This window comes from Heterocephalus glaber, unplaced genomic scaffold, assembly GCF_053883595.1.
Source record: "Heterocephalus glaber isolate CG9 unplaced genomic scaffold, H.glaber_assembly_v1.0 deba00000071, whole genome shotgun sequence".
Lineage (NCBI taxonomy): Eukaryota > Metazoa > Chordata > Mammalia > Rodentia > Bathyergidae > Heterocephalus > Heterocephalus glaber.
In genome coordinates, this window is record NW_028258137.1 from 21,183,107 (window position 1) to 21,209,456 (window position 26,350).

Genomic DNA, 26,350 nt, shown 5'->3' on the forward strand with positions numbered 1-26,350 from the left:
GCTTTATGCTGTCTGTCACACCCTTCCACGTTGATGTTTCTACCCTGGAGTCCAACCAACATGGACTGACTGAAACCTCTGAAACTGTGGACTGAAATCTCTGAAACTGTGAGCCAAAATAAATCTCTCTTCCTGATCAATACACTCATCCACTCCATTGGATGGGGCTATTGCTACCCCTTGAGCACATCCAGCTCCTTCTAGCCTCATGGGCTTTGTATTTCCTGCTTTCTCCATCCTGGTGTCCTCCTCACATGGCTGGCTTCTTCTTGTCACTTAGGGCTCACCCCAGATATCCCGACTCAAGATGTTCTTTCTGACCTCATAGCCTCTAAATTGACACCTACCACTTACTCTAAAGTCCTTTGAACTTTCATCATTCTGTCTAATTTTTCCCAGCCATTATCGGGTTTGTGAATATTATATCTATATTTTGTTGTGTTCACTTTCTTATTGTTTGTCTTCCAGATGAGAATGTGAGCCCCAAGAGGTTCAGAGACATGGTCTTGCCTTGCCCTGCTGTATGTCCTGAGTGTCAAGAGCAATGCCATACACATTAACAGAAGCTCCATAAATGTTTCTTGAATTAATAATAAAGCTAATGCATAATTACTATATATTTCCCTTATGAGTCAAGAGGAATATTGTGGTTGGGTGTCTACTAGGGCACAATGTGAGGCAGAGGGCTGGAGACTATGCTAATCCAAATTTCTGGGATGAGCAGAATCTTCAATAATCTCTTTCTCTGAGCTCCTCCTGGACCACCAGTCAGATATGAGTGGCATTGCTTCCCAGGACACTCTATTCTCAGGAAGCCAACAGCTGCATAATAGTTTCTCTGCATGTGCATCTGTGCATTAACATGGGGCTTGTGGGCTTCCCACAGCTTGCCTGACTATCTTCCTGCAGAAAAGACTGTACATCTGTAATACCCAGGAAAATTGGGACTGACAACATAGCTCAGTACCCAGAGTGGTTTCGCTCAAGCAAACACAGAGAATAATAGCCATGTACTTAAATGCTTGAGTAGGTATCAATTGGAAGAACATTCCAAGAATCCATGTTTATAAAGCCTGTTAGCACGAATTTTTGAAATAGCACTTTTGAGTTTGTAGTCATTGAGATATTTTATTGCAAGTATGTGCCAGTGTTGTAGAGAGGTTTTTGACAATAGCAAGGCATAAGCCATTTTTATTGTGCTTCTATCACTAGTCCCATTGCTAAACTCAACTGGACAGTTCATTAAGATGAAAAATTAACAGCACATGCTTTGGGGAGAATAATCATGGAACATGACAGCTTGTGGAGGCATCAGCATTCAGAGAAGCAGACAGATGACAAACGTGTTGCTTTTCAGAAGACGTGGCATTTGGCTAATCAGTCAATACCCATGTGTTTACCAAGCACCTATTTGTGTGTTCAGCCCTGAGCTGAGATGCTAAGAGAAAAAGAAAATATAGGAACCTTGGTCATTGCCTTCCAACAATATACCATCTATTGTTGAAGGCCCACAGGATTTCAGCTGTCAATGAAGGAGCTCAAGAGAGATATTCAAGTGCCTGACACTTTGGGCCTGGCTATAAGTTTAGGAAATATTCATTGTGGGCTAGGGAGATTTCTTAGGCCTTAAAGAATAGCAAAATGTTTATTAATAAAATATATTCTATAAACAGGAACTACTAATGGCTAAGAGGTTGCTTTTGGGGGTGATGAAAATTTTCTGAAATTAGTGACCATGTAGGAACAACTTTGAAAACACAGTAGGAAATACTGTGCATTGTAGTGGGATGGATTTCATGATATATGAATTATATCTTAATTAAGTTTGTTATTATTTTAAAGAACTCTACAAATGACCTAGCAAAATTGTAATAAATTTCATTATAATTGAAGTAGATTGATGGGCTAAGGTAGGTGATGAAAACTGAAGATTTCCTCCATGGGGTAAGAGTGGGTATACTCATTCTACAGATGTGGAAACAAAGAGTTAGATCAGCTTGTGACTGGCCCAAGAGCTGTTAAGTAAACTGTTAAGTAATGGGGCTAGGGCATCACCTCTAGACTTTCTGGCTTCAGTATGTGGTTACTTCTTACACTACCCTGCTGCCTCACAGAAAAGACAGATTCTAGAATGTAGGAGTAACATAGATGGTGAAGACAGTAACAGTGACTTACCACTGTTTTAATGTTTAGCCCTCATCTATGTTCTTTCATGTGGTCTTATAGCATCCCTGAGATAGCTGTGTGTGTGGCTGCAGAGGCGGAGCGTGCCTTAGAAGAAAAGAGGATGGGAAGAAAAGACACCGAGTCTGGTTTTCCAGGCTTCATTAAAAAAAATCCTACATTCTTTCTTGTATACATTCAAAGGGTTTCCTCCGTGTTTTTACCTCCATTTTTATCTCTGTCTCCCACTAGACTTTCCTGTGCATCCTATTTCCCTAATCCAAGAGGGATTTCTAAGTGGAAGCTTAGAAATGTGGGACCACAGATGTTTAGAAACAAAGCTTAGAGTTAGATGTCCTGTCTGTTAACTATAGAAGTATTGTTGGTTTTCGCCTTTGTAGAATGAGAAGATACACATCACTATAGTAAATCATATGTCTAGATTAAAGCCATTTAAATTGTTATCTTCCCTGTGGTCCACGACAGTGCTTTTAATATTATTCTCAGCTTAATTATGAAAATCATGGGTCAAATTCTCATCTTGTTGGGCAGCATGTGAACCAAGTTAGGATTTGTAAATACTGTTGCACTGAATTTATTTTCATGGGGACATTTTCTTCTCCAGCACACAGTGGAATAACAGCTTCCTTGGAAACTATCGAGGAGTCAGGATGCATTAACCTAAGCAGTGAGATCAAAACAAAAGCTCTGCTTGCAGTCATGCCAGAACTCTAGTCACTGCAGTCCCTGCTGTTTAGTTGCATTCAGGAACCCTAAATAAAATTAGATGTAAAAAGGAAGTGGGACTTAGGAAATGGTAGTCTTAAGAAGCAAACATCCTTTCCCTATTTCTTTGCACTTGTGCTAGCTTTAAAGGACTTAAAAGAACAATACATTTTTAAAGAAAGGATTAATGCTTCCTAAAATATATCTCTGGTGATTGAGGAATTTTTTTCCCTCCTTACTGAAGAGTTTAGACACAGGACCTGACCCAGGAGTGGGTTATAATCTTGTATTAACCATTTACCAGGCAAGTGACTGCTTTGTGTTTCTCTGCTCATTTGTCAAATGTGATAGAAGGTAGGATGATTATTATAATCATATGATAATCATTGTCCATGCCATAGAGATTTTGGGATACCCAACCCAAGTGTTACCTCTGATGTATCTGGACCAATGCCTGTCACATTGAAAGGGTCCCTAAATAGGAGCCAGGATGATGGTCATGGCAGCACATGAGTCTGTACAACTCCAAATATTCAGATGTTTCCAATTTGGGGACTGTATTCCCCTGCTGACTCTCTGTTCAAGTATGATGTGGAGAAAAGGAGCCAGAAGGCCCAGCCACTGAAAGTCAGTTCTCAGCAGCCTGGACTCTGTGATGATATAGTCCCACAGCCACCCAAAAGCAAACTCTCCTCAGCTTCCTGGGTTCCAGATCCTACAAAGCAGGCAGAAGAAATGTGGAATACCACCTTGCTCCCAAATTGAAAAAAAAAAAAAAAAAAAAAGAGGCAGGACTTCCAGGAAGGTGGCAGAGTAGTGAGCAGCAGAGAGAGGGTCTCACTGAGGTTTGGTGTCCAGGCACTGTAATATAGAAATCTGAGGAAGAGAAGGAGGGAAGTGGGTCCCTGAGACCCAGGAAGGATCTGAAGCAAGAACTGAAGCCCACGGAAGAGTGAAGAGAAAATATCCAACAAATTAGAAAGAGGTAACAGGCGGTGTCTCTTACCCAAGACTCACTGCATAGGAAGGGTAACTCAAACTTGCAAACAAACTCTGACTAATGGTGACCCCAGAGACCTCCACAGAGAAACGCACCAATGAAGTGGAGCAGTGGACTCAGCAGACTGCAGTGGTTGGTGAGTTGTTGGGGCTTGGACATCCCCCAGGAGAGAGAGATCAGCTGGTAGACATCTTGGAGAGGGGCCAACTGAGCTCAGAACTCAGAAAAGCTGCAGGCTATCTCCATCTAGTGGCTCCCAGCATCAATGTCTGAGTTCCAGTCCACAGGAGGTCAAGGAGAGCAATTTGAGCCAGTGGGGAGAATGCAGGCTGTTGCAGGCTGCGCAGGTCCAGTTCCAGCCTAACAGTCAGAAACCAGCCTGAACATCAGTGCAAATATAGGTGGATTATCCACTACTCAGTTATAAAGCTATGGCTGGCTTGCTGGGATTAATCAACTCAGATCTGTATGGTGCCTACATTGTCTAATCAGTGACAGCAGAAACACACCTTGAAGTGAGCATTTAAAAAATGTTTCTTCTTTTGTTTTTTTTTCATTTCTCTTTTTTCATGTTTTTTTTTTTGATTGTTTTTATTTCATGAGTGTGAACACAGTCTCTAGTTTTTTCTTGTTCTGTTCTTGTTTTATTTCTTTCCTCTTTCCCGCCTGTCTTCTTTACCAGTCTCCCAAAGTTTGTGTGATCTTCCTTTGTCCTCTAGCCTTGCTTCTAATCTCTTCCTCTTCTTCTATTTCCCTACCCCTGCAATTCTTTTTAAATTTTCTCCTTTGAGGATAAATTTGCTATATTGAAGGATTATTGACTGCAAACATTTCTCTGATTTGGTTTAGATTTTGTTGTTAATGTTAAAAGTGGCAAATTAATGGTTACCACACTTTGTCATTTTATAGGCTGTGTTTGATGCTATTGTTATAGCTGATTGTACTACTTCAGCCAAGGTGTCATAATTGTTCTAATCAGTTGTTCTTCCTTGTATACCAAGACTGAGATTGCCTAAAAATCATAAAAGATACTATAGGCCAGTGCCAAAGAACCAGGGGCTAGACCAAATAGGGAGCAATTTCTCATCCCCAATAAATTGAAAAGGTAGGATTTTGCAACAGACTCAAAATCCAAAAGCCAGGTTTAGCTGGAAGACACCTCTGAGAAATACTCATTTCCTAAGGGTTCTAAATACTAGCAATAAAGATTCTCACCATAAGTCTTTGTAAATAGGAAAAAAAAATTGATTCTCACCATAAGTCATCTACAAGCATCAACCCAGGAATTAAATTCAAAACAAAACAAAACAAAAAAGAAAATTAGAAGACACTTAAACAAGATGCAATCCCAGACTTCCAGCTCACCAAAGGCAAACCCAGGGGGCAATGAGGTGGAACAATCTGAAAGTCACTGCCCTGGACTTTCTGACATTGTAACAGTGGAAGTAACAAAGCAGATGAAAGAGGCTCTGGAAAAAATCAAAGCAGAAATAATTTCTCAGATAACTATAGAGATGGTGACTATAATGAAACAAATGACTAGTGACTCTAGAGCAGATATAGATTTTATAAAAATTAGGGAGTTCAGGAAAATAATGGAAACCATGAACACTCAGCATAAGAAAGAAATGGAATCCATGAAACACATTCAGGCAAATATCCAGGAGATTAAAAATTACATTGAGAGTATAAGCAGTTAACGAACCAGTGTGAGGACAGAATATCAGGTATAAAAGACAGGATTGTGGTTAGTGAACATGAAAAGAAAGATTTCTTAAAAATAGCAAGAGACCCTTAGAAATCAGTCCAACAGCTGCTAGATGATGCAAAGAAGAACATAAGATAGATTGGAATCAATGAAAAAGCAGGAGATAGTGCAAATGACATAAAAAAATACTGTTCACAGAAGTAATGGCAAAAAATTTCCCAAAGAAAAAGAATTTGACATACAGATAAGCAAGGCGTATAGAACTCCAATTAGCCATGATCAATTTTGGGACTGTGTAGACCAAGGTTGCAGTGATTAATGGAATCCAGGTCACAGTTAGGTTTTTGCAGTGTGTGCTAGGAGCCATGTCAGCTCCTGCTGGTGGTGATAGTATAGTATCCCCAGAGGCCTCTGCTGCTCTACATATTGGTCACCATGGGCAGATGTGTTCTTTTTTTCCCTTTTTGGTAGAAGGACAGTGGCTGTAAAAATGCTGTGCAGAATATAAAAACACTGCAGTGCCTTTGGGCAGCAGTGAGTTGTGGAAGAAATGAGCTGACCTATAGCACAATTTTATGTTTGCATCTAACTCCATGACTTTGGACAATTCCTCTTGTATGACCATGTTTTCCTTTTTCTCTAAAGTGAAAGGGAAACAATGATGGTCTCAACTACCTTGCAGAGCTGAGGAGTGACTTCCATTTTTGCCTTGTGAAATTTTCCATGACTTCCTTTTTTTCTCAAAGCAACAGAGCATAGTGCATAGGAGCAAGAACCTTGCAAATGCCCTGTGTGCATCATTCAGTTTCTTTGTATGCCAGCTATGTGCCTTCAACCCTATGATTTCACTCCATGGAGCTTCAGTTTTCTTATCTTGTAAATGGGTGTATTAGTATCTTATTGCTGTTGTAACAAACTACTACAGACCAGAGCTTACAACACTAAGAACTTTATCATCTTACAGTTTTGGTTATCAGAAGTTCAAAATGAGTCCTCAGGACTGAAACCAAATTGTTGGCAGGGCTGTGTTCTTTCTTGGGAGCCCAGGGAAAAATTTTCTTATCCTTTTCACTTTCCAGAACCCATGGCCTCTTACTAGGTCACAGAACACATCCCTCCAACCTCATTTCTCTCCTTACTTCTGTCTCTGGTTCTTCTGTTCTCCTTTTATGAGGGTACTTGTGATTATATTGAATCTACTGAGATAATCCAGGATAATTTTCCCTCTATTTAACCCAACCAGCAAAGTCTTTTTTTTTTTTTTGCCATAAAATGACTTTATTATTCAGAGATCCTGAGAATTCATTTGTGTACTTCTTTCAGTTTGTTGTATATTTGAAATGGGAATACAAGTAGTTCCTACTTTCCTCGTGGGATTGTTGCAAGGTTCTAATGAAGTATTGCATGAAAAATACCTAGAATAGTCCCAAGCATATAGTAACAACTCAATTAATGATAATCCTCATCCTTAGGAGTATTATTAATGACATTTGCTTGCATGCTTTCTGGTGACAGTCACGGATTACCTCAGCTCTGCACTCTGGAAGGAATGGTAGGCCTGTTTAACAGTGGCTGGAGGCTTCCACTCATTTCAGTCCTAGATGGAAGCTAGTCTGCAGAGATAGTTTTGTCTGAATAAAGCTCCTCTGGCAGTGTTAGCTTGATGAGGCATTGCCCCTTTTCTGAGCCTTAGATTTCTTATTTGTAAACTGAGTGCGATTAGTAGGAAGACTTGACTCTGGAGTTTGTAACTTCCGATGAAAAGTCTATGAACTATAATAATCGATGCCCTGTGAGTCAGTGTATGTGCAAGTTACAAAATAACAACAGCATCACAGCATGAACATTTATCACCCTCTGCAGCCATCCTTGAGTGTCACTAATGAGGGTTCCTAACTGAGAGAGCCTCTGTCCTCAGGCCAGGCTCTGCAATGACATAGATGGGAGGCTAACGTTGAACATATTGAGTGGGTCAGTAGACAGCTGAGGATATGAATTCAGGTTGCCAAGCTTAAGGGAAAGACTGAATTCTTCTATTTAGAATTTACATTGCTCCTGGAACAAGAACTGAGCTGGAGAAAAGTGGAAAGAGGAACTTACTTATGTGTCAAACACTTGCTGATGTTCTCCTCAGATTGTTTAGTTCCTACCACTTTGCTGTGTGGAAGGGCATGGTAGAAAGACTGAATAACTTACCTGATATCACACTGCTAGTAAATAACACAAGAAGGAGGAAATTGAACACGTCCGTAATCCCTGCTACTAGGCCGGCAGGTGACAGGAGAATCCCAAGTTTGAGGACAGCCTGGGTGACTTAGTGACACTTTGACTCAAAATAAAAATTTAAAAATTTAGGTATATGGCTCCATGGAAAAGCCTCCCTAGATTCACTCCCCACTATTGAAAGATCAAAAATCAAACAAGGAAAAAAAAAACCCCACTTCCAATCTGAACCAGAGCTTGTTTGTGGGACTCTCCTCAACCTGAGATGTCAGGTTTTCTCTCTCAGGGGATGGTATGTGTAGTAAGTGACTGTAATGGTCTCAGTTGGGCCCTGAGGATGTCTGTGCCCTCCTAACCAACAGAAACCCACAGCTGGCCAGAGTGTATTTTGTTCTAGCGTTTTCTTTTTCACCCAACATTTTTACATAATATAAACTTCATCTTTGGCACCTTCTTTCTACCCTTTGTCTCCCTATCAAAAAGTTCTTTCTCTTCCAAGTTGTTTCAGGCACAGAGTCAACTGGTATGTGAGGGGTGGTTGCAAACAGATGGGGCCTTCAGCCTCTGTGTTAGTAACTTTTCTCTTGTTGAGACAGAATACCTGACACCCAAAATTAGAGGGGAAGGGTTTATTAGGGTTACAGCTCGGAGTGGTTTCAGTCCATAATCTACTGGCTCCAAGACAGGGATGCCAAACAGACATCACAGAGTAGAATCGACATGGTGCTCACGAGGTACCAAATACTACAAGAGAACTCCACCACGTCTTTCTGCCTCTTTTATCCTATCCAGCCTGCCGGGATTGGGGTGGTACTGAACCACACACTCAGGTGCAGTGGTTTAGTGATCACACACCCTTAATACCAGCATCACGCATTCCAGATTCAGCCACCTCTGACCGGACGAGGCTTTGTGGGGCCCTCAGACCCAAGCTGTGACAGCCCCCAAGCTACCCCTGTCGCCACTGAGTGCGGGACACGAATGGCAAGTGATGCTGACTTGCTGGACGATTATCTCTGGCACACTTTTGGGGATCTGCATTTTAAATCACTTAAGAAATGGCTTGGGAGAATACATGAAGCTTCCAACATCATCCACAGACAAGAGGGATGTGGCATGTAGCACTTAACGTGGGTCGTGGTGAGCAGTGCTTTGTGACCCAAAGGAAATTGGCCTGCATCTCTTTGTGATTCAGAAGCTGTCTTCATCAGGATATTTAAATGCATGGGCCCTGATGTTTGCACAAAATCAATCTCTAATGAAAATCATAGCTCCTGTAGAAGAGAAATGCAGCAGGCACCTTCCTACAAGCAGCTACAGTATTGTACTCAGTGTCTCTATATTCCTAAGCAGTTCAAATCCAAGCCTTTAAATCAAGCCACAAGTTGTATTTCTAACCTGGCACAACCCATAAGGAAAGTGAAGACCCTCTAGGAATGGAGGAAAAGGGAGGAAAAGGTAGTTATTAAAGAAATTGCACATTCAAGTGGAATCATTAAAAATGAAGCCACTGAGAACAGATGGTCAGGGTCACAGTAGTTGTGTAACCTTGGGTGAGCTATTTAACCTCTCAGAGCTTCAATTTTTGTAAGATGAGAATATCATCATTAAAAAAACCACAAGCCTGTGTGCCAGTTAATGAGAACAAGTCAGTAATATGCTCACCACAGTACCAAGCATGGAATAAGTAGCTGGTAATTGTAATCCACTGTCATCATCAGCAACTACCAATCAGTTGTGCCTTCCTGGATAAGAAGCATGGAACAGACAGAAAGCTGAGCTGGATTTGGTTTTAGAGATATGTACTCCTACATAGAAACTCTATTTTTCTCTTAGGGAACTGTTTTCATTTCTTTGGACAGGGCTTTCAGCCTCATCTATGCTCTCAAGTAGCATCATTCTCCTCCACTAGTATCTTTGAATGCTAAGGACTATGTATGACTTATTCCTTCCCTCTCCATCAATAAAATGAGGCTAATAATAACCCTCACCTTGGTTGGTTGACTGATATAAAAAATGAGCTCAAGTTCACAAAAGCCCTTGGTAAATTACAAAGTGCTATAAAGTATGAATTATTACTGTGATTGCTCTATTGCAAGCATTTCATAAACAATGCAGAAAATTAAGGACAGATACTACTGGTATTCAGAAGGCATTTAGCCCCTTTAAGTATATAGCTATAAACTATCAGCACATTGGCTTGGTAATGCAGCCCTCCTCTGCTTTCAGTATTAGTAACATCCCATTCAGAGGCACTGCAGCAGCGCAGTGCTGTGGGTGCCAGCAGGCAGCAGGGCACAGTGGGCAGCTGTGACAGCCCAGAATAGCAGCTTAGGACATGCTTTGTGACTTTGAGCTCAATTATTCAAGGCCTTGTGAACCAGAAGTCCCTCATTTGTAAAATAGAGGTAGTAATAGCTACCTCTTTCAGTTGCTACTAAGAGTAAATAAGACAAGGATCACAAAGCCCAGGGCACATTTCCTCCTGCTTTTCTTTCCCTTTAGGCCTCTTGTGGAAACACTAATCACGGTTAGAGCCCTGGAAATCACCTTGAGGGCACTGCCACCCACATTCTGCAGACTCACTCTCATCACCTCACTGGCCCCCCAGCTCTAGGACACAGCTGGGTCTTTGCAGATTCCAGTGTCTCTTCTTGATAAATTCGGAGGGGGGTAAGAATAGGGAGAAATGGTGCACCTATTAAAACCAATATCCAGGGCTGGGGATTTAGCTCAGTGGGTCAGGCGTCTGCCTTGCAAGCACAAGGTCCTGAGTTCGATCTCCAGTACCAAAAAAAAAAAAAAAAACCCAATATGCAGGTCTCAATTCATGGCCATGTCCCTCTGATAAAGCAGATAATGAGTGGCTACCTAAATTCCAAAGACCCTTCATGACTAACCAGCTTCTTCTGGCCAGGCCTGATATGGCCATGTCATGAGTGCTTGGATGATAACCAAGATAAATGTAAATTTGATCTTAACACCATTAAGTTCTAGAGATCAGGGGTTTAATACTGTTAATAATGACAGGTTTATTGGGCATTTACTACAAGCTGTTTATAATATCTGACACTTCACAAGGATTATTTCATTCAATCCTCATATCAATCCAAGGAGAAATGTCCAGTATTTGTACCCCCACATTTCCCAAAGGGGACCACATGAGAGGAACAGAGGCTCTTGGCTAGGCCAGCACCGGTCCACTTGTGAGGGAACAAATGTCCTGTGAACAAGATGAGTAGCAGGTAACTGGCATGATGGCAATGAACTATTTTCAATTCATAACTGAGTCTGCACTTTGGCCTTCCCTGGCTGTATTAGTTTCTTGGCTGTATTAGTTTCTTGTATTAGTTTCTGTATTAGTTTCTTGCCATGCTACCAAGTATCACAAACTCGAAGCTTAAAAACAGAAGTTTATTGGCTCGTCGATCTGGATATTAGAACTCTGACATCAAGGAGAGGGCAGAGTTTGTTCCTTCTGAAGACTATGAGGGAAAAATCTACTTTATGCTTCCTCCTTGCTTCTGGAAGCTTCAAGCTTTTCTTGCTTTGTAAGTGATCTCCTTGTGTCAAAATTTCTCCCTTTTTTAAGAATGTCACTCATTGTGAATGAGAGCCCATCCTTAATGACTTGATCTTACCTTGACCATCTGTAAAGACTCTATTTCCAAATAGGGACTCATTCACCGATATCAGGGTTTAGGACTTCGACATCTGTTTGCGAGACACAATTCAACCTGTAATACCATCCAAGATTATTTCTAGAATTACCACTTTAGCCAAGAATGTACACAAGGGTAGTTTTTTCTTTTTTTGTTTCACACATTCATTCAACAAATATTCATTAAATACTGCTTGTATGCTTGATACCATATCACTAACTGAAGATATGATAATCAACAAAACATCTATAACTGTCATATTCTTGGAGGAGCTGATGATGCACTTTTGGAGAATTGTAGATTATTCACAGTAACGGAGTCAAATCTTCCATCATTCATTCATTCCCAGTGGATCATGTCAGGGGAAAAGTGAATGCAGCTTCCTTGCTCTGAGTTAATCTATAGAGAAAATAACCAGAAGACAAATATTAATATTTGATTAACTTTATTTGCATGTGCATAGCTCCAATTCATCCATTGCTTTGCAAAGTGGCTTGTCGTCTCTCAAAATTTATGCACATTTTCCCCAAATTTGCTGGTGGGGCATCATCACAGGCATCCGGACCAGGCCCTGCCAGCCCGGGGATGTTAACCAGGGTGTATCACTTATTAGAGGGAAGAACGATTACCCTCTGCTCTGCTTAATTAAGCCTCACTTAATGGGCAAACGTTTCCTTTAACAGGCTTGCTGTCACTTCATCAGTTATTTAAGGCAGTTCATTTCACAGCAGGGGGAAAAAAGAGAGAAAGGGAAAAATTCTCATTTCCACAAACTCAATTGGTTTTTGAGGAAAAGGGTGGCTGTGTAGAAGATGCCTAATTGCTGCTATGATCCTGTGCTTATTCTCTATTTAGTCCCAGCCTTCTTATTGAAACGCTAATCAGGGTTAGGTCTCACCTCTTGATGAATGATTTTGTAAAAACTTGATATTCTTCATCTTAGCTAGGCATGCCTGCGTGCAAGCATAATGCTCCTGTGACTGAATGGGAAGATAACTAATGCCCTTAATTTTGCAAAGAGGGCTGTGATTTGGTACATACAGTACAGATCAGGGGAAATCAGAAGGAAATTAATTTCCTTCTTTGCATAGGCATCGCCTCTGTTTTACCGGGAGCCACTTTTCTTTGGCTGTTTTTGCTGGAGATTTGGAGAATGCTTGACACATATATGTGGGCTTCTTTCTCATACTTGGGGTCAAATTGAAGCTATGCCATTTTGTCTGAGGTGAAAACTTGGTGAACATAAAGTTCTCTGATTCTGTTACATTTGTCAAGTTAGGGATAATTATTCCTGCTTCACAAGACTGAAGAGATTAAGGGTCATGTTTCTAGCTCAAAGTTTAACCTTGCAGTTATACAATACATGAATTTTCCTTCCCCTATGTTCCTTGTCCCCTCATCCACCAACTGTTCAAGGTAGGACAAAGATACTTGTTTTCCTCAAAGCAGTCACAGACCCATCCAATATTTGAGCCATAGACAATTCTGTTCTAAGTTCTAAGAGCTTAACATGTCCAAATGGAAGGGAAATAATTCAAACAGACAACCATTTATTTTGACTGAGAGAAGCCCAAATAGTGGAGATTTGGCATTTTGCGTGGTTACCTGATTTGTTACTGTTTCATCTTTGCATACTTCTGTATAGAGCTAATGCTAAACACTTTTTTCTGCATTTATATTGATCATACAGTAAAAATTATTGCTGCAATTTTATTATTATTATTATTATTATTTTTGGTACCGGAGATCGAACTTGGGTCCTGGCGCTTGCAATTTTATTATTTTATTATTGGTATCTCTACTATCTGGCTGCATTTCCTACCTCACTTCTTTCTTCTTTCCTGAAAAGTCAGTCCCTATGATTTCACAGCTCCTAATTCCTATGATTTCCTGAAAAGAAAGCCTAATTTCAAGTTGCAGGTCCTTGTTCCTCTGCTTGGATGGCTGTTCCTCACCTTGAATACTTGGTTCATTTGTACACGTATACTGTAAGACTTAATTCAGACTTACTGATTTATCCACTAAGGGTCTCAGTTTGTGTGACACTCCTCTGAATTCCCTGGGAAGCCAATGAAAACAATTTTCTCACTGTGTTTACATTCTCCTGCTTTCTTTGTTTTTTTTGTGCTGCCCCTCTGTGTGCCAAGGCCACCATTAAGCTATCTTCTAATATCATGACAGTGTTATCATCTTGGTAATCCCTCTGCTTAACACAATGCTGGGTTCCCCACCCAAGCTCATGGGGTGCTTGCTGAACACAATTCAGCTACTTTTTGGTGTATATGAATACACATTCCTGAGTGCTGCATTCTGCAAAGACCTTGCAAGCTTCCCGCTAATCCAGTGTAGTACATGGTCTTAATATAAATTATATTGACTCCAGAATTTGGGCAGTAGTTGTTTTTGAAAACCAGTGTCAACTCTGAGGATGAAAGAAAACATTATCCCTAATTCCTCAATCAATTAGCACTACAGATAATCTTTTCATCCTTAGGCCTTTTACATTGTAGGTCACCTGTCAATATCTGAAGGCTCTGTTCTGCCTTCTCTGGGGAAATCAGAGATCCTAACCTGGATTTCTCTGACCTCAGTTCTGTTGATGTTGACATTTCCCAAACTGCCAGCACTTCTTCAAATGTGATCTCTTCTCCCAGGATGCTGCTGCTGTGAGGACCAAGCAGGAGTGTTCTCAGTTCCCAGAGATGAGAGTTAGAAAGAAAATGATTCTGGGGGCCAGGGATTTAGCTCAGTGCTTCTGCACCTGTCTTGAAAGTGCAAGGTACCAAGTTTGATCCTTGGTACCAAAAAAAAAAAATTCTGGAATTTGGAATAAAAAATATCTTGGAGCTTGAACATTAATTCACCTAGTTCAGTTCATTATTTTGATAGATGAGTTTCCAATAGGACAACCAGACAAAATATAGGGCTCCAGGCAGATTTGAATTTCCTATAGACAACAAATAATTGTCTTAATAAGAGTCCCTCAAACTGTATGGGACACACTTAAATCAATCAGGCAAGCAAACAAATAAACAAATAAAAAAGCAAAAAAATCATTGTTGCTTATCTGAAAGTCAAATTTAGAGGTATCTTATTTTAATTTGCTAAATCTTACTCCCCTGGCTCCCACACATGTTAAAGACTTGCTCATTATTTTAAGAAAGACTTGATATATTAGTACAATAGAGTTTGAGGCCTTGTCCAGACTTTCTAAATTCTAAGCCAGTGTTTATTCTTGAAGTCTAATGACTAAGAGAAGTTTTCTACCTTGGCCTGAAGTGGTTTTTTTTTTTTTTCAAAATGTGATGATTATTGCTAGATATCTATATCATTAGAAAAACAAGACTCGGTTTAACATAGGACCCAACTTTAGAGAAATGGATCAAATTAAGATAGTTTTATCAAGAGTATTTGTGCCATAGCTGTGTCAGTTTGATACATCATAAGTCTGACTGAAAATATCAAGTGAGTTCCTATTGAGGCCAGGACTTCTCTGAGAAAAAATACTGAAGGTTTTAGTTGTGTAGGGCGCTGAGAAGTTAACAAAAGTAAATCTACTGAGGATCACCAAAGCCACATAATAGAGTGAGGACAAGTAATTTACTCTAAAGCTATTCATGTAACCAGCATACGTGGTGTCCAATTGACTCCCAGTATGTACATTCAGTTCTCTATGCTTACTGAAGAGCAGATTTAAAATTCTCTAGCCAGTTCTACGTGAGAGAACTATCACTATTCTGCAATTTGAATTTCTCCTCATCATGCTTTCCTTATACCTGCATAGTTTCACTGGGTTTGTATTAAGATATTTGTTATTCTTTGTGAAAAACAAAGTTTACCTTTTTTTCTCATCTGTGCAGAGTTCAGTGTCAGTGCTAAGTTTTTGATTTGTAATTATTTGAAGAAGACTTTGCTTCTTTTAAATACATGATTGTAAATATCTGCTCATTTTTTCTTCTCCTTCCGGGAACATTTCCTCTGGCTCTTGATTTAGATACTGTCTATGTTTCCTGATGAGTTTTCTCACAGTGCCACCTCTCTACCCCGCCTCCTGTCAAAAAACCAATCCTTTGCTCTCTTGATGGTAATTTGTCCATTAGGGTCCTGTAAACCCTGAAACCTTTCCCCCTCAGCAGAAAGTGCTTTTCAAATGTTTCCTTTCATAAAGCAAAAAACTATTTTACTGTGGTAAGAATAGTTAATGTGAGACCTACCATCCTAATATATTTTAAGTATGTAATTCAGTCTTGTTATTAGAGATGTAGTGCTAGATAGCAGATCCCTAGATCATATTCATCTTGTTTAACTGAAACTTTATACCTATTGCTTAGTAAATTAGTTACTCTCCATTTTCCCCTGCCCCCAGGCCTGAGCAACCAGCATTTCATTTTTATTATGCATTAGAATGTTTTAGACACACAAGGGGGATCAGGCGGTATTAGTCTTTGTGTGACTAGCTTATTTCATTCTACAACATATTCTCAAAGTTTCTCTATGTGTTGCATATTCAGCAACAATGGTTACCCAAGCACCAAGGGTTGGACATCTGCTAAAGGGAGTTGCACAAGCTGGTGATATCCTGACATAAGAAAATGACTTACAGTATGTAGCAGAGGAGGACTCAGTTCAACCTATGCAGTAAAAAGCAGCATTCTGCAGCATCGAGCAAAGGTTCAACCATAAGCTGCAGAGAGAGGGGGCCTAGGCACACGGTGGCTGTGAGTGGGATGCATACTTATAACAACTCTAAGGCTACAGACACTATTTTGATCCTAGAGTACTTGATCTGGGGTGGTCCAAAAAATGTTCTTTGAGGGCAGTGCACAGGCACATCAAAGATCTGTAGATACAGGCAGGAAGTGGCATCGTTTACTGACTCCTCTGGCCAGATAGAAGTGGAACCTCAAGCAGTAGACAAAAATGCCAGTAGCAGGAGCAGTGTCCAGGAAGAAATACTTGGATGTCTTAAAGAGGGCCTTAAAGAGGACCTTAAAGCCATAAGCTGTCAGACTGGGTTTCTCATCAGAGCAGCAGTAACAGTGAGGACCAGGTGTTAGTTTCCCAGGAAACAAGACATAGATTTGTTATGTGAAGTGCACGGCCACAGAGGAGACATGAGATAGAAGCTATACAGTCTTTCTCATTTCTGTCTTTCAAAATTCTACCTATATTTTTCTGGATCTAGATCCTCTCTCCTTTCTTTGTGAAATGGCCTTCCCATGAAGAACATATTTTGACTTTTTCTTTTTTTCTGTTTATATGCCATTTATTTCATGAACTTACTTTCTCTGGAATTGTTAGTCATTTTCTCCCGTGTAGTTTGTTGTATCAACTTTCTGTCAAGTGCTGAATTCCTCCTTTCTTTGTGAGTTCTCTATGAGCTAAGACTAGGATGCTGGGAATTAAATCCTGCAGACATCTTACAATATCTAGAAGTAGAACACATGGAGGAAGAAAGTTAGGCTTTGAGGTTGCAGAGAGTGCAAGCAAATGCCATAGTTGAATTCAGAAGCAGGCATATCCTCTGAGCCACTAATCCTGACATGTTTTTTTGGCTTCATAGGAAGCTTCCTTGAGATACAAGGATGGGCTTTTCTTTCATGGGTGTCTGACCAGGAAAGCAGTAAATTCTTGTTGGCAAAATTCGTAGTTTATAGTAACTATGCTTTATCATTCTTTTTTCATCTACTCTTTGTCTGATTGGGACTGTTGTGGTTCAAAGGAACATCCCCTTAGAGAGCAATGCTGAGGAATACTTTCTGCCCTATCAGTGGTGACGTGGATTGCAGATTCAGCCTTGCATTAAACCTCTTTAGAAGGAGATGCAACTTGTCAATAGCATGTAAGATCCCTCAGAGTAAAGGCAACACACAGCCCTGGACAAACAGGGAAATACTATGTCTCTAATACCACGGCACTTCTCCTTCTTGAACAACATAGCTAATCTCTTTGATAGTGATTAGCTCATGACATAATAGAGCTGTCTCCTATTGGGCTGACTGTACTTGTTAGGAGATATTTATCATCAGGTTGCCTTCCTGCAGTTCTCTACACTGCTTGCTTTTTATTACTTATTAGCACCTTCTTGGGAGATTTAGGCAGGGAAGGATGTAGAGCAAAATTCTGTCATTATGTGAAAAATGGTATCAGGGAGAAGCTTTGAAACCATGATTCATTCATTTGGGCACTATTTGGAGGAGTTCGGTAGGACAGATGGCATTCATGGAAGGATGGAGGCTATTTTTCGAAGCAAGTATGGAAAGAACTGATCATGTTTGAGTAGAGAATTTTAAGATCAGTAGGGAAATGCCTATTCTCTAAAAATTCCAGGAACCTAATAGCTCCTGGAGGGCAAAGAACATTTTTAACAAAATTCGTAACACTTGGCTATTCCAGAAATCCTAGTTTCCACTAGTATTTTGTAAGTGGTTGCTTTACAGAAAAAGGGTTAGCTGAGTTCTGAGCATTTCCAGAAAGTAATATTTAGAGTTCCAGAGAAGTAGATTTTACCACAGTGTGAAAGGGTAGAAGGGCAAACGTTCCAAGTGGGACATAAATAGCTTCAGAAGTAACCCACTCTCTTGTTGCTATGTCTAGTCAGTAGAGGCAGTAATATTAACATCGTGAAGATGTAAGAACAGACTATCAAAAATGTATGTAGGACATGGCACAGCATCTGCCACATAGCAGATCTTCAAAGAAAATAAGCTAATTAGTAGATGGTAACTCACTAACAGGCATGCCCACTAAGGGATGGAGCTGATTCAAGCAGAGATGTAATGGATGATTACTGATTTGACAAAATGACCTCCTGGGACTCATCTGACTAGAAGAGCCTGCATTATCTGGCCAGGAGCTTTGTCTGTCCTTCCTGAGATTGCTCCATTCCCATCCTATATCCTGGGTATCTGAGTGTTAGTTTCTGCAGAGGGACTTCTGATCTGTAGATTCATTGATTCCATGACTTAATATATAATATTTTTGCTTGTTGGAATCAGTCATTGTTCCTCTTTCCGCCAGAAACACCATTCCTTTGTCAAGGAGCTAAGATCAGAGTAGTCGCATGTCAACATTACAGAATCCCTTTGAGTATGGGGCCACCTCCTCCCCAAACCAACAAACTTGTCTATGTACATGAAAGGGACCCGTTTGTGGTATCAAGCAGATTTCATATCCTTATCAGAGAAAAGGAACGCATCACATATCTTTTTCTGTAGTAATAAAAGATGATTTACGTTTATATACAATCCACACTATTAAAGGTTAAAAGCCAAAGCTTTTAAAATTAGCTAAAGAAATCGAAGTTGCCACTGGTGTCAGCATTTCATCATCCTTCTCCTCACCTGTATAGACCACAATATGCTTTTATAAAGAGTTTCCCATCATCTCTTTCAACCCTCAAATTATGTTTGAAGAGAGGGAGGTCAGGTATCTTTCCCCCTTTTCTTCATAAAAGACAGGCTCAAGAGAGGTGAAGTGAGTTGTCAGTGGAGCCAATTTCCTGAGCAGAGGACTCCTCCCTGTGCCAGGAGATTATGGGCATTGAAGCAGGAATTTACTAGCCTGCTGCTGGACTGACACAAGGAGTCTGTTAGGTATCAAGATATCACGCACAGTTTCATTTTTTCTTTATTTTTATCATGGAGCCATGTTGCTTTTTGAAGAGAAATTGTGTTGCATCTAGCTCTCTGTTTTGTTTGTTGTGGAATATGGGGCCAGTGGGCCAGCTGTCCTCACCTATTGTAGTCCTTCATCTTTTGATTTTTTAAAAAATTAATTTTATTAGTACATGGTTGCAATTCACATGATTTACAGTCATCTTGGGGAGTGGTTATATGTGGGGAGGGAAGAGGTAGAGGATTAGAAGAAAAAAAAAGCTATAACATCTCTTGATTTTTGAGTGTATTCCACTAATCACATTTGGAGAGCTGCCCGTGCTGCCCAACCCTTCACTCCAGATGGGAAAACTGAAGTCAAGATTATTGAGCCTTACACAGTGAGTTTGTGGCAGATCTTTGAATGCTTAGTGCATTCTTTGTATACCTTCTATCATCAGATGCTTTTGATTCAGTTGATGAGTTTTAATGCTGAAGACCAATACTGACTAATAGAACTTTTTGCAGTGATGGTGATGGAAAGAAATCACTTGCAATGGAAAGAGTATACTGAGAATATCAAATGGGATTAGCACATAGAGAAACTGTGTGGTAAAACTAAATTTAATGTAAAGCTCAAAAGCCACAGGTGGCTAGCCACTGCCCTGTTGGAGGCTGTAAGCCTAAAACAGTGTATCTCAACTTTGGATGTACATTGGACTCACCTGGCAACTTCATAGATATTGTATCCTGGGTTTCATTGATTTTATTTGGTATAGGTAAGACAATGGAGAGTGCAAGGCAGCCTAGTAGATTCTGATGCTCAGTCCAGATGGAGAAACACTAGTTTATGCATTCAGTTCCATAAGGGCAAAAACAATGTCAGTTCTAGGCTCCACTGTACCTGATGGCAAGGAATTGAGTGAGGAGTTCGCTATCATCCAAAATCTTACAGAACTGATATAATCTGGGGGAGAGGAAGATGCAGTCAAGGGGAAAGAATTATTGGAAATGTAATGATTAAATTTTAGAAAAGGACAATATGATCCAAAGAAAAGGAAATGGTCATTTCTGTCTGAGGCAGGACAGTGGTAGAGGGTGTCTCCTGATGTAATAATCCTGATAATAAACTAAAAAAGTTATTTCTTTTTCCAGAAATGCATATGGAACAATAGATGTTTCTTTGAAGGCAGTAAAAATTCATGTCTGTAATTCTCAATAGGATTAACCTGAGATTATGGAAAATCTAATTAAGCAAACCATATCGTTTGAGACCAACAAAAGGCCCTTGACATTGCCTTTGAAAGTCCTGCCTATCTGAGAATGCTTGGTAAATGCCTCAAAAGATCTTTCACATACAAGGTACTCGACAAGTTTGCTACATCCCATTATTTTTCCTTTATCCTTCACATTTTAAAAGAGCCCATCCCTTCTGATAAATGGCATTGATATACTGAAAAGAAAGAATTAGGCTTCAAAGATTATACTATTTGAAGCAACAATAAGATTCTTATGAGGCTATTGTTGGTGTCTGATTCCTAAAAATACAAGGGGTGGGATACCTTCTACATTTAAATACACAAAAAAAGCCATTTTTAAAAAATGTGGTGGTTTTAGTTTGCTCTTAGCAAATAGTTGCATTAGGAGAGTCTTCCAGAATAGCCCACCCAGACTCTGGGGAAGATCAAGTTTTCCACAATTGGAAGCAGCTTGACTCTCTGCATGCCTCACTCCTATTTGGTGGCATCCACACTTTCTGATGAAGCTGGGCAGATGCGTGTGGAACTCAGTGGATGGAGGGGAAGGTCACGGGATGCACTTCTCAGAATTCTAAAGCCTCTGGCCACTGTTGATTTGAGGCGCTCTCTCCCCTGGCTTTAGTAATTATTTCAAATACCACATCAAGCCTTTGTCAGTTATTAAGGCCACTTTGGGACAATTCCTCCTGCACTGTTTATAAATGAAAAACAGACTGTTTGACTGTGGTTCTCTGCAGGACATCAGATTCCATAGAGAATATGCAGATTATTGTCCCTTGTCCTATTCTCCTCTGACAATTACTTAAGAAGCCTTTTCTCTTATTGAAACTGGGCTGTTTGTTTTCATAGAAATGGTTTAAGATGGAACACTGCTTTGAAAATAGATTTTGGGGAGAGAGGGTAAGTTTGATGCTATAAAGATTATCTCATATGTTAATACTTTTCCTCTCCTTTGTTTTTCCTCTATAATGTAAACAGTTGAGGTTTTTCTCACATTGCCTTTATGATTCTGGATAAGTTATTTGTCTCTGTATATAAAGTTTCCTATTTGCCTATTAACATTAAAGGCTCATAGCTCAAGGTCCCTACCTTGTTGTTTGATTCTGAACTTTGGAAACTTACTAAGACACAACGTCTCTAAACTTGAAGTGGAAATGCTTGCATTGGTGATACCTATTCTTAGAAGAACCAACATTTGAGTGTCTATGTCCACGGGCTTCACAAATATTAACATGTTTAAACCCTGATGTTCTTTGTTTCTACACCAGCACTTCTGCTGAGGATCAGGGTGCTGCTATGATCCTCTTCCTGTCCTCTCACAGTTACGCAATCCTCCATGCTCCTCTGTCAGTTCAGTTCCCAAGGCCCTCCACAGCTGCGTGGTTTGTGCCCATTTCCTCCACCTGTGCCTTGTTTTTCTGGTTCATAATTCTTCTCACCTGAGCTATTGTGATGGCTCTAGGAAGTCTTCTTTGATTACTCTCCTCCATCAAGATGCTTCAGAGTCTTCTAATTCTACACTGTCCCATATGTGGCTGCCACGCTATTGAAATGTGGCTAGTCTGAGCTGTGCTTTAGGTAATGTTACGGTTTAAATTTAGAATATTCTTCAAAAGCCTCATGTGTTCAGGGGTGGGGCTTTTGTTAGGTGAGTGAATTATAGGGGCTCCATAACTGACTTGCTATTAGGAGGTAGGGTCTTGTCCAAAGAGGTGGGGCACTAGGGGGGTGACCTGGAAGGGAATATCTCTTTCCCTAACTCCTTCCTTCTCTCTTTGCTTCCTGGCCATGATGACACAGGAAGCTTTTCTTTCCCTACACCCTGTTTCTGCCTTGGAACTGGTGGACTATGGACCAAAACAGCGAGCCAAAATAAACTGCTCCTTCTTTAAATTGTGAGTATTGGGTATTGTGTCCCAGCAAGGGGAAAGTAATTAAGACATGTATAAAATGCATACTAGACAACAAGAAATAAGACAGGCCAGTGATTTATATATTGACCACATGTTAAAATGATACAGCTGGGAGTGTACTGGCTTAAATAAACTATGTTGTTAAAAATAGTTTCACCTGATTTTGAACTTTCTAAGAACCAGGTCTTGTAGAATATTCCAATTACACATGTTACATATCTTGTAATTTTATTAGACACCCCTAGTCTACTGTATCTCAGCCCCTCATACGTGTCTATCATTCCATTTAGCAATCCCTATTAGAAGTATGGGCTTCTTGTTTCCCATTAACAGACAGTGAATCCCCAGTGCTCTTCAAGAAGCAAGTACAATGTATCTATAAGCACTGCTCAGGGCTCATGTGTATGTTTATATTCCCTTGCAGATTGAACAACATCCCAGACTGATCTTAGCTAGCTACTACATACCAGGATGTGTTCTGCATCACAGTAATGAGTAGCAAAGAAAAAGCTCTTGCTGTAATAGACTATCCCTTGCTTGAATGCTCACCATGTGGCAGGGACTATACAGTTTTCTCTCTGCATCATCTTAGAGCACCCCCTTTGACACTGGTCCTATTGCATTTCCCATTTTCCAATGTGGTAGCATGGAGACCTGTGGAGACTGAGTCAGAGGTTCAGTGAGCTCTGATCCCCCAGCCCCATTTGACTTCTAGGACAGTTTTCTTAGCTGTTTTGTCACTGATGCTACTCCTCACTTTAGTTTCCCTTGTGCACTTTTGTTACGGTTTAAATACAGAGTGTTCCCAAGAGACTCATGTTTTGAGACCTTCACCCCAATTTAGCAATGTGCACTGATAGGCATAGAGAGGTGATTGGATCACAAAGGTGCTTAGGTCAAGTGTAGTAACTGGATCACAAGAGTGCTGACCTTATCAATTAATCCAGTGATGAGTCTATAGCAGAATTGGCAGTTGAGGAAAGTAGCTTATGAAGGGTAAATCTTATCCATGCTTCCTGCCTCTCTGTCTGGCTTGCTCACTCCCTCTGCCTTCCATCTCCCATGAGGTGAGCAGTTTTCCTCTGCCATGTCCTTCTGTCACAATGTTCTGCCTCACAACAGGTCCAGAAATAGTAAAGCCAGCTGACTGTAGCCTGAAATCTTTGAAATCATTAGCCAAAATACGCCTTTCCTCCTTGAAGTTGATTTTACCAGGTATTTTGTCATAGCCATAGAAAGCAGACTACTAACCTCTAACACCTCGGAGTCCACCAATCTCCTGAACAGAAATCCTTAGTGGATCCCATTGTCCGTAAACAAACTCATTCTTGAGGCTCGGAATCAAGACTTGTTATGTGAGCAGGGCTTCTGTATTTCCCAGACTCAGCTGGCACTTTCCCCATTGTGTGCCATATAACTGAGGCTCCTGGAATTGTGTAGGGGCAGGCTCCACCTTCACAACTACACGAGCAGCTCCATCCAGGGAAGGTCAGTCTGTCAGCAAAGTACAGACTCAAAGACTCCTCAAGACATGGAAGTTCCAGCCTCCCATTTCATAGAAGGAGAAACGTAGTCCTGAGGAAGAAGTTTTTTTTTTTCCTAAAGTTGGGCAGCTATTCACTCACAGAACCTGTGCAAAATCATATGCATCTTGACTTTTGGTCTAGAGAGCTTTCCACTGCCCCCCTGTTCTTTGGAAACTCAGAGGAGAGGAAGGCATTTTGTACTTCTAAAAAAATCATCTCCATAACTGCAGCATTTCACCTTTGACCAGAAAATCTGCCTAACTTTCATTATTATCATAGTTTGCTATGTTTGCTGTTTTAATAATAAAATAAAGTACTCAAGTTAGCCCATGTGCTGGAAGTTTATTTTTATCTGAATGATAGAGCATTGAGGGTGTCTTCATAGAAATTCGGAAAGAAGAGATCAGTAGGACTGGTCCCATGGAGACAACAGCTGAAGGGCAGCTCCAGATTCTTCAAAAATGGGGCCACATATTTTGCCATTTGCATGGCTTAGGCACAGAGGCCATATTTATTTCTTTTGGTTTCAACCTGGCTTGTGCCACTGAAACCTGGGCCATTTGATGTCACTTTGTGGCTTCTCCATCTCTGAAATGCCTTAAATCCTGCCTGTTTCAGCTTCCTCACAGGAAAGTGTACCTACTTTCTTTCATTCAAATTCCCCAGAGAATCTGATTCATCTAGTTTATCATTTTGGCCAGGTTATACATGTTGAAACAATCAATGATCGAAGTTGGTTTATGGTTGGCTTGTCACTGCAGTCTGTGGGCCTGGTTTACTCAGCCATGTCTCAGAGCAGAGTGGAAGGAAGCTCCAAGCATTGCAGGTTGTGAGCATGGCATTTACTGAGGAAAGGCTGCAGGAGCCAGGTATCAGAAGTCAGGAGAGCCGGGCATGATATGTTAGCACATCACCTCCAGAGGTGTAGACACCGATTCCTCTGTGCTTTTGTCCAGTGATGTTTACAGTGCTCACATCACAGAGAGACCAAGGTCTCTTCATTGAGGACAGCCTATAGACTGGAACTTCCTTGATGCCTACCTACTCCCAAGGTCCCCCGCCACCCAGGCCTGGCACTGTGAAAAGTCATCGCCAAATGACGGAATAGGCAAATAAAGAAAGCTTTGTACATATGAACTGCTCAGAGACAAAGGGAGGTTTATATATAGGCCTTTCATATCACAAATGATGTTACATTGTGTTAAGCATCTGTTTATCTTTGTCACTTTGCCCTAATCTTCCCTCAGGTAGTTTAGCTCATGTGAAGGAAAAACTGAAAATGAAATGTATCTCTCTTTCTACACATTTATATCCAACATTTATTCATAGTCAGGGATAACATGCTGACAGTGTTTTTTCCTGTATGTGTTGATGTATTTTATTCATCTTAATGATTAACATTTAAAAATATTACTGTGAGAAAAAGCATGTCTGACGGATTGAATAGAGCACAAATAATAAATGCTTCATTGCACACATTGTACATAATAATTTTATCATTTGAAGATGATTTAATTACTCACAGAGATAAATAATCTCAGAAGGATTCTAAAACTATAAGGTCTGGGGCCTTAAATTTGAATCCAGTGATACCTTGTGGTAATGAAACCCTAAGGATATAAAGTCCAATTATACATCCTTAGAAAGAACATGGAATTCACATCTAACAAAGATTATCATTCAGTATCAAATAAAATTTGGGATCTAAAATGATCCTTGAAGACAGATTATGCAATTTCCTTGTACTGAAGAACAAGAACATGACTGCTTAAGAGTATGAGAGCTAGGTAAAATATTCCAAAGCCAAAGGTAGGTTTTGCAATAACACAGACTTGAATTTGAATTGTAACACTCCCAACAATTCATGCTGTACTTGAGGGAATTATTTTACAAACAAAAACTTCAGTTTTCTCACAAATAAAATCTAAATGACATTTATATACAATAATTGTTGAAAACACAATAAAATGGTGTATGCCAATTCCTGAGCATACTGCCCAAACTGGGATTTAGACCCAGGTCATCATGACACACAGGTCGTGAGTGATCTTCCAAAATTGAGCTCCTGTCATTCTCTATTCTCCAGAAGCAAAGAATTAGACTTACCTTTGAAGCAGTTCATTCACCTCTAGAGAATATCCCTATCTTTGATAAGGGGTCTTGTTTATTGTATATTATAAAATTTGACTTTGGTACTAGACAGTAAAGCAACATATGTCATAACCTGATTACAGTTTCCCATACATATTTTGTATCTGAGAAGTAATTACCCCAAGCTTATGCCTTGCTCCAAGTGTAGAAATGAGGGATGAAGACTTGTGATTCAATAATTCTCGCGATACTTCCTCTCCCTTTTCTCTATGATTTTCACAGCCAAGGCATAATTCCTGTGATTTGACTTGAAACAGGAGACCAGCTCAGCGCTGAGTGATGAGATCTGAACGGGAATAAAATATGCTTGAATTAATTTGCATAATAGAATCCGATTGGTTACAAAGCTGTGTTTGTTGAAGGGGAGACCAGAGTCCCTGAGCTCACCAACAAGGCCACATTACAGATACAGAATGGGATTTTG

The 26,350-nt window shown here is 40.2% G+C and overlaps 1 protein-coding gene across 4 annotated transcripts in view; it reads left to right on the forward strand.

Moving 5' to 3' along the window:
- The window catches only part of Cdh11 (cadherin 11), a 159,142-nt gene that overhangs the window by 81,044 nt on the left and 51,748 nt on the right, over positions 1-26,350 (forward strand). The window contains exon 3 of one of the 4 annotated variants that reach the window (XM_004843114.4): positions 22,137-22,231. The exons of the other annotated variants lie outside the window; for them this stretch is intronic. The gene's annotated coding sequence lies outside the window, so the exon portion shown is untranslated. The remainder of the gene's footprint in view (positions 1-22,136; positions 22,232-26,350) is intronic. 4 annotated transcript variants of the gene reach the window in all.